At 39.5% G+C, this 9,126-nt stretch overlaps 1 protein-coding gene across 1 annotated transcript in view; it reads left to right on the forward strand.

Moving 5' to 3' along the window:
* Window positions 1–9,126, forward strand: part of LOC140926712 (uncharacterized) — a 737,711-nt gene that overhangs the window by 432,278 nt on the left and 296,307 nt on the right. The gene's annotated exons all lie outside the window — the stretch shown is intronic.

Consider the following 9,126-nt stretch of genomic DNA (forward strand, 5'->3'; position numbering starts at 1 on the left):
GTGTAGGTTAGAACAATTGGGAGTAGTGTGTGTGTTTTCTACCTACCTGTTGAGTGTTTTTGTACCTCAGTTTTTACCTCTTTTCAATTTTTTTGTGTACTGCTGCGGTGGAAAATTATTTGTATGCGCACCACTTAGTTTTACCCATTCATGAAAGAATATTTGGATTTTAAATTACTTTCTCTTAATGTTCCAGGGATTTGATCCGCCATGAAAAGGAAAGCCCTTTTTACCTGGCTAAATGAACAGAGGTATGATATTATCTTTCTTCAATAGACCTATAGCACTGTTGATGTTGAAGATATTTGGAGAACACAATGGAGAAGTGAGCTCTTTTTTGCTTACGGCTTTAATCATAGTTGTGGGGTGAAACTGTGCAGGGAAATATAATGATAAGCTCCCAGATAACTTACAAAGATATTTATGTGATATTTTGTATGTCACTATTGGATGAGTTAACCGATTTAGTGCTCTGATCGTTATTAAAATTTTACCGTTACTCACCAGTAAGTTTGGAGAAGCTCTCCAAAGCTTCTCATTCGAAACTGTTGCCTCTCTGAAAGTTTTCAAAATTCCTTGGGTTTGCAAATGATTTCATGTACTTTATCACGTATATGCAAAACCAACTTGAATCAAATTTTTTGTATCGACAGAATCCCAATAGAGATGGTAAGTTGCTAGCAGTGATAACTCCTACACAAGTTACTGGCCACTGATGTACCCTTAGCCATGTCAATGTAATGATTGCTTGTTGAACTGAGCTTCGCTTCTTTTAACTCTGGAATCGTGATAGTTATAAACTCATCCTGAGACTCTTTAAGCAAATTAAGCAATGTTTGGGTCTTTTCTGAACAAAAGAAATTTTCATTACAGACTGAGATTGTTGCAGTAGAATGATCAACGCTTATCTCTTGGTTTGATGGGTTAGACTTTGAGGGAACCAATGCACTATGCCAGATATCTCCCGTCTCTCCTAAAAATGTTTGTTTGAGGATGTTTTCATCAAAGCTGGGTATTTGCTTTGCACAGTTCTTGCTCTTTCTGTATAACTTTATTTACATATGCACTTCTGTATGAGGTGGCAATATAACCCAGATTGTCTGATTGCATATTATTGCAATATCTGAAGAATATGACTTGACACATCCATATTGCACTTTGATATTCCATTGAATAGTTTAGAGCTTATCTGTGTGATGTCTCTTTTTAGCCAGTCACTTGTGTCTCTGCAAGAATCAACATTTTCTGGTGTAGCAGTAACCCTCCTTTTCTGCCTCTTTTGAGTAACCTAGTGTGTTGCAAATCTCTCGTTTCTAAAATATTTTAGGCAAATATGAGATGCAGTCGTGATATTTGATTTTCTTCTTTTAATTGGTTTGTGCTTTTTTTGCAATTTCTGAGTGCATGTCAACAACAGAAAAAGCTCAAAATGTTCGAGTTGGAGCAGTATTACAATAACATGACAACAAAGACTACATTTCCCTATATGACACTCACAAAAGCATTTTTGAGGAACTTTGCCGACAAATAGAAAAGTAACTGTGAGAGTGACTTCCGACAAAAAGCTTTTCAAAATGCTTGATTTGACGTAAAGCGTATTCCCATCTTTTAAACCCTTTATAGCTTTCATTCGCCTCAAGGAGAACATTCTCTAAGCCTTATGCCCACTGCCCAGTCATTCCTTGTCGTTTGTGCGAATGATATTTTCTGATGACATCCTTCTGAACTTTAGGGAAAAGCAAAGTATCACATTTCCATCGAGCCATGGGTGGTGGTATTTCTTCCCTTGAAAGAGCTGTTGAAACTTTTTTGTTTGCAAATGCTGTTAACTCTTTTGTCGAACAAGTGTTCGTTTTTGAGAGGAAGCAGTCTTTCAAGCAGTTCCTTCTTAGTGCCTGTTAACTTTATTTGCAGTTTGTGGCAAAATTTTGCCAATGTCTAGCTGTCCCGAGATTCTAATGAGTCCTCTGATAATTTCTTTTTTACTGTTTCTAAAGTGATAAATTTCTTGTAAGTTTTGTCCGCCATTTCTCAGAATTCAAGATTGGGGCCAAAGCCACGCCACTTCCCTCTGGCAAACAACAGAAAAAGGTTCCAGTTCCCCAATGCATGACATCAGGCACTTTAATCAAAACGGTAGGGCAAACAACAAAAAGCGTGACAAACCAGACAATGTCTCAGACCTCCCCATCTCCAAACAGAAGGAGGAGGAATTGTATGCACAATATTTAGAAGGGAAAAGCCAGAGGGAGTCGAGTTGGCGTTTGATGCATGGAGGAGACAAAAATAAGGGAGGGTAGAAGAGGAAAACGAGGAAAGGAAACTTGAGACAAAAAGCTCAGGAAGAGGTAGAAGGAAGGATTGAACAGAAAAAACAGGGGGGGAGGACAGAGGGGAATAAATGAAAAGAAAGGATCTAAAAGACAGTGAAATGAAAGAGGAAAAGAGATGCGAGGAAATAGAAATTGAGGTAAGGAAGGAAGCGAAAATGGAGGAAAGGAGAATGGAGGAAATGGAAAGAAAGACGAGAGAAAGGAAAAAGAAAAGGATAAAAGAAGAATTGGAGAGAGGAGGAGGACAAGAAAACGGAGGAATTGGAAAGAAAGGAGAGAGAAAAGAATAACGGAAGAGTTTGAAAGGAAAGAGAAGAGAGAAAGGGAGGAGAAAAGAAAAAGGGAATAACTGGAAAGAAAGGAGAGGGAGACAAAGAAACGGAAGACAAAAGAAGACGGGAAGAGTTGGAAAGAATAGAAAAAGGGAAGAGAGAAAAGAAGAAGAAAACGAAAACGAAAAGGGAAGAACTGGAAAGAAAAAAGAGAGAGAAAAGGGGAAGGAGAGAGGAACAACGCGAGAGGATCAAGGAAGCCCAAGACATGTTAGACATGTCCTTGCATATCGAATGGCTGGACTGGCTTTCAGACAATCTAACTCAAGAAGACGACTGACAGTGATCAGTTACAGGTTTTCGAGGTGAGCTGCAAAAACTGTCCATTATTAAGACAACTTTGAATTTGAATTGGCTGATAAGTTCGAAGTGACATAATGTTGACCTGTTTTTGTCACCACGTTTTCTGCCAGACACTAAAAAGAATGGAAGTCACCTTAACTTCATTTATGGCTGAAACAAGGGCAGCAATGAAGCGCCTCAGTGACAGTCTAGAAACGGTTGAGGGCTATGCAGTTCCCACACAGCCAAGATCCACACCACCTTCAGTAAGCATTAATCCAATAATAAGTTAAGCCACAATGAAATTGGGCCTGCTCTTCTGATGATGCCAGAGACCATAGTAATGGTAATTATGGTTGATGCAGAAGGAATGGTTTTTAATATAACATAGTTGGTTCCGTTTTGTTAGATTTTGCACCTGACCTAGAATTCTGAACGTTTTCAAAAAACCATCACCAAAGATTTCCATTAATTTGTATTTCCTCTAAGAAAATGCTCAGAGGCACGTATGCAAATGAGAAAATGGTTGTTATGCTTCTACCATGCCCCTTGTTAATCATATAGAGTGAATTTCTTCTCATTAGGGCAGTTCTGTAAACGCAGCAAAGACGCCTACAAACACAGAATTACCTTCTTTAAGGAGTTTAACACCAAAAACGCGCCCCAAAGTCTCCCAAGTCCTAAATAGAGGCACTGAAAGGTACAAGACAGCCTTGAAAATACTCGCCATGCACTTCTCCTAGGAGGAAGAATTAGCCAACTCAAATTTCACTGGAGTATATGACAAGAACCGGCTTGACCCAAAATGACTTGCTGTTGTCAAACGTAAGTTTCAATCTTTAAAGTCAGTCACGTAAAGTGACCGCTATGTCAGGAGGATATTGCTGTTTTTGCTAAATTATTCTGGGATAAAGTAATTACTTAAGCAGAAATTAGGCAATCTTATTAAATGTCAGTCCATGTGTATCCTAGCCATAACAAGAAACAAACCACAGGAAACAGCCTTCAATCCCTTGAGACGCTCTAAACTGGACCATAAATTTTGAAGTTTAATTGACGTGAGGACATGTTTTAGCTTATGACAGCAAAAACCATAACATAAACACCTAAAAGAGATTCAACAGATTTAAATTGATAAAACGTCTCAAATACACGACAAAAAGGTCATTCTTCACCACTGATGCTTTTTTTATTAGAAAAACAAAAAAGCGTGAACACGACGAGAGAATGACTGACAATAATAAATGGCACTATACAACAGGGCATAGCTACCTATATGCAAGGTACGCATGAACGTACCTGAAAAAATCGAAAAAACAAAATAAAGAAGACTTAAATAAATAGAAGAAAAAAGTAAGAAATGACAAAAAAGCAAATAAATAAAAAAATAATCATTTTAAATAAAGCCCAGTTTGCCTCAATGCATTTAAATCTGCTCGTTATTTTATATATTTTTCTTGAAGGCCTTAAACAACGGACTCTTTTTCCCACTCCTGGGTGTCAGGTTTTAGAGAAGCGATGTAATTCATTGGTGGAACGAATCTTGTGTGATATATTTACAGAAAAGATGGGAAAATAGCGAGCATATAACATGAAAGTTGGATGGTAAAGCATGAACTGTTCTTTTCACTTTGGCGTCTTTAAGTTCTAAGTGCGCAGTACAGTCGACTTCCATGTCCAAAAATTCAATAAGGTTATTACTTTGTCATTGGGAAAGAGGGAATGGAAGAAGAAAAAACCGAAGTTTAAGAGCCAAGTAAGTTCAAACTTTCTGTTACGATTACACTTCGCCATGTGTTTCCGATAATTATCATTTTGAATGAGAGCAATAGAGCTCCGTGTTCAGTGGATGAGGGCGGTAACAATGAACTAAAACTATGCTTATCTAACTTTATAGCTTTCCATAGACTGAACTTGGTTAAAATTTCAAAACCTTTACCCTGGCTTCCGCAGAACTTAAATGGCTAACTGTGTGTCGAGATTTTCAAATGATATGAATTGACGCATGTGAATTCACTAGCAACTTGCACGTGCAAGTCAGAATCAGATAAATGAAAGGGTCAGTGGGAAACAAAACTAATTTACCCTTGTCACGGTTTAAAAAGTGCAGTGTCATTAAGTTAATTTCTAACTTGCCATAGGAATGTTTTGAATACCACATTTAACTATGTTCCAACTGCAAATAAGCAGGGTGTCATCACGTGCCTAGTCTACGAAGACTAATTTGTTGTAAGCTTTTTTTTTAATTAGACTAATTGAAATTTATGAAAAAAAAGTATTTGTGGAACATTTTTTCAGTCGTTGCCCTAAAAACAACTAATACAGCTAGTGAACTCACTTGGTCAACAAACCGTTACCGCTCCCAGTACCTTGACGAATTCCAAGAAAAAAGAGTTGCATCTACGCTCAGTGACTCTCTCTGTTGGATGGTGGGTGGGACGTGGATGACCTTTACAAGTTTCCAACAAGGTTTGTTTGCTGAGAAGTTGAGTTTTCCTATTAGTTTCAATATTCCCAAAACTGCTCTCATTAAAAACCATTTAATTATTTATGACCTCCTCTTTCAGAAATACTTCAAGCAGGGAGTCAAGCCCTTTAGGGGTCCAAAAATATAGGAATATAGGACTAAGCGACCTGAAAATATAGGACAAAACCCACCAAAACTTTCCCAGATTATAGGGCCAACAAAAGAAAGACTCTTTTGGGGTTTCAAAGATATCTTTCACACTTATAGGAAGTTTATCATTTACTTCAGAAGTCAAAATAGCACTGTTTTTTCTAGGATCATAACATCATGTCAGTTACAATGAACTCCTTGGCATTCAAGAGTAATAACAATAGCAATCTTAAATTCTTTTCAAATCAACAGTGGTTACATAACAGGCCAGAGCCCCGATTTTAGTGCGCGCAGGAGGAGGCCTAATCTCCACAGCAACCACCACAGATCGGTTTCCAATAACAGACAAGCGTTACTTTCGTAATTAGTTTTTAGCATTCCTCCAGACACCTTTGGAGAGCGCCGGACACATTGCCTGTCAAGGAACTTTGTACTTCTGATTAAATGAACCAGACATCTCAAAGAAACGCGAAATTTGATCAGACTATTTGGGATTATAAATTCATTTCACGGTCGAAGTCGATCTTCGTGGCTGGCTTCGCAATTGATAACTACAGTTTTCTCGCCGCATTTGGATTCAAATAGGCTTGATACGCTTTCAGTGGCTTTTCAAGAGCTTTCTTTTAAGAAAATTGTTCTGCGATGGCTTATTTAACTTCTTTCAAGAGTAGTATGCCGTGTCAACATTGGTGACCTTCGAAGCGAAACCGGCGAGTCGGCGTATCAAGTTTTTACTGTGGAGCCACAAGTAGTAATACACTCTCTTCGACTCTCTGCTGGCACATCTTTCTCCGGTTTGGATTGAACTCTGCGTGGAAAAGACCCTGACCAAAGAAATTTTTAAATCTTCTTTATTTGAACGTTTGAGAAAAGCCGTCAACAATGCACATTTTATAGTCACCGGTGTAAACGAATGCGAGAGCTCGAGCTCTACTTCACATCTCCTTGAGGAACAGCAAGACCGATTACCTGATTCAATGGACGACCTTTTTCATCAAACGGCGAAGGATTCAAGCCTTTTTTGTCTGGCTTAAGACGATGAAAGCGTCGATGTGCCTCCAGTGACAAATCACTCTCCAAAAAGCCCGCCAAGCACTGTCGAAATCCCGCCAAAATCTTATTCGCTGGCAGGAGCCTAAGATGCTGGATTACTCCAGATATCCTAGCTTCCACTTCAACATCTTCGTGTTCGCTTGGGCGATCTGTATAATCAACGTCACAGATACAGTATGGTTTCTATATCAGTCATTTAAGCCTCCTTGAAATGTCAATCGTAATCCAAAAATTATTATTACAGGTTACCTTTGTATTATTACTTGTTTTTTACTTAATAGACCAAATTATAGGGCTACCCTCTCCAACAGAGCTTACAGGCAGCGCGCCCAAGATTCTGAGGTGAAGGTAGTCTCTCTTTTGAAATGTCGGTCATAATTCAAATAATTTTTGTAGGTCATCTTTGTACTGTCATTTGTTTCGAAATAGGCCAAATTATGGGGCTACCCTCTCCCTCAGAGCTTACAGGCGGCGCGCCCAAGATTCTGAGGTGATGGTAGTGTCTCTTTTGAAATGTCGGTCATTATCCAAATTATTATTGTAGCTCATCTTTGTACTGTCATTTGTTTCGAAATAGGCCAAATTATGGGGCTACCCTCTCCCTCAGAGCTTACAGGCGGCGCGCCCAAGATTCTGAGGTGATGGTAGTGTCTCTTTTGAAATGTCGGTCATTATCCAAATTATTATTGTAGCTCATCTTTGTACTGTCATTTGTTTCGAAATAGGCCAAATTATGGGGCTACCCTCTCCCTCAGAGCTTACAGGCGGCACGCCCAAGATTCTGAGGTGATGGTAGTCTCTCTTTTAAAATGTCGGTCATTTATCCAAATTATTATTGTAGGTAATTTTTCTAGTGTCATTTATTTTTGAAATAGGCCAAATTAATTATGGGGCTACCCTCTCCCTCAGAGCTTACAGGTGGCGCGCCCAAGTTTCTGAGGTGAAGGTAGTCTCTCTTTTAAAATGTTGATCATTTATCCAAATTATTATTGTAGGTCATTTTTGTATTGTCATTTCTTTCTGAAATAGGCCAAATTGTGGGGCTTCCCTCTCCCTCAGGGCTTACAGGCGGCGCGCCCAAGATTCTGAGGTGATGGTAGTCTCTCTTTTGAAATGTCGGTCATTATCCAAATTATTATTGTAGCTCATCTTTGTACTGTCATTTGTTTCGAAATAGGCCAAATTATGGGGCTACCCTCTCCCTCAGAGCTTACAGGCGGCGCGCCCAAGTTTCTGAGGTGATGGTAGTCTTTCTTTTGAAATTATAATTGTAGGTTATTTTTGCAGTGTCATTTGTTTTTGAAATAGGCCAAATTATGGGGCTTCCCTCTCCCTCAGTGCTTACAGGCGGCGCGCCCAAGATTCTGAGGTGAAGGTTGTCTCTCTTTTAAACTGTCAGTCGTCAACCATAGTATTATTGAATTTTCATTTTCCAGAGTTCATAGTGGTACCTTCTTTATAGTTTTACGTGATTTGTGGCAAAGACAAGACCAGGCTAACAAATTTATTCTACTTTATGCGTGGTGCGACAATCACCGTGGCTGACTGGCCTCCAAAGGTCCTTTATAATTTGGACGCTTCTCAGGCGTTCCTTCACTGCTTGTAATCCAGAATTGGCGATTCTCAGCAGCTTGAAGCTCTTGCATTGCATCAGTTGTTCCTTGGACGGCGACCTTTTCATGTTCCGAGTACAATATCGATTCTCGATTCTCGATCACCGTATCTTGCTCGTGCAAGGTTTCGGCAACAGGACCAGTACTAAGACCATTGCAGGAAAACTGTTTGGTAGAAGAAGAGTGAAATTTTGGCTTCGGCGCGTTACCTGTCTGATGCTCGGTATATCACTGCCAAACTGCGCAACAGAATGCGCAAAAAACCCCTCCGGTACTTGAAAAAAAAGAAAAAAACCTGAGCGATGTAATTTAGTAACTTATTCATGGTATTCAGCTTCCGGTTTATTCAGCTTATTGCCAGTTGTATGCAAAGTTCACGCGCCGTTATCGCACTCTAACTGGGTCGATTGTGAGGAAACTCTTATGTCAGTCATTGACTAAAAACCCCCGCGCATTAAGCCTTTGTACGACGGACGTCCCTTAGAAATATAAATTGCCCACACTGATCGCCAATTCTACTTGCAAAGTGTTGCTGATCGAGTTGTGCAATGTATTCTACAGTGTAAATTTAGTACTAACCTCGCAGACAAGGATGCAATGAGACATTTATTTGCGTAGTTAGGCCTACTATCCATTGGGCAAGCATCCCTTTTATTTTCTTTCGATAGCCTGTCCATGCACTAACCTTTGGGTACAGAAACTAGCTGCCTCTCGCTGTGCCAAAACTTGATAGTTTTGGTGTTCAATATTCTTAACGGGTGCTCGCACAACACCAGGACTGCATCGTGGGCCTTTGGCGCTTTGGTATCCTGCGAGCTTTGGTTCATCGCGTTTTGAATGGTGGAAATTTTGATATTCCCGCGTAAAAGAAGACCGATAAAACGTGTCTTTCATTG

This window comes from Porites lutea, chromosome 1, assembly GCF_958299795.1.
Source record: "Porites lutea chromosome 1, jaPorLute2.1, whole genome shotgun sequence".
NCBI lineage: Eukaryota > Metazoa > Cnidaria > Anthozoa > Scleractinia > Poritidae > Porites > Porites lutea.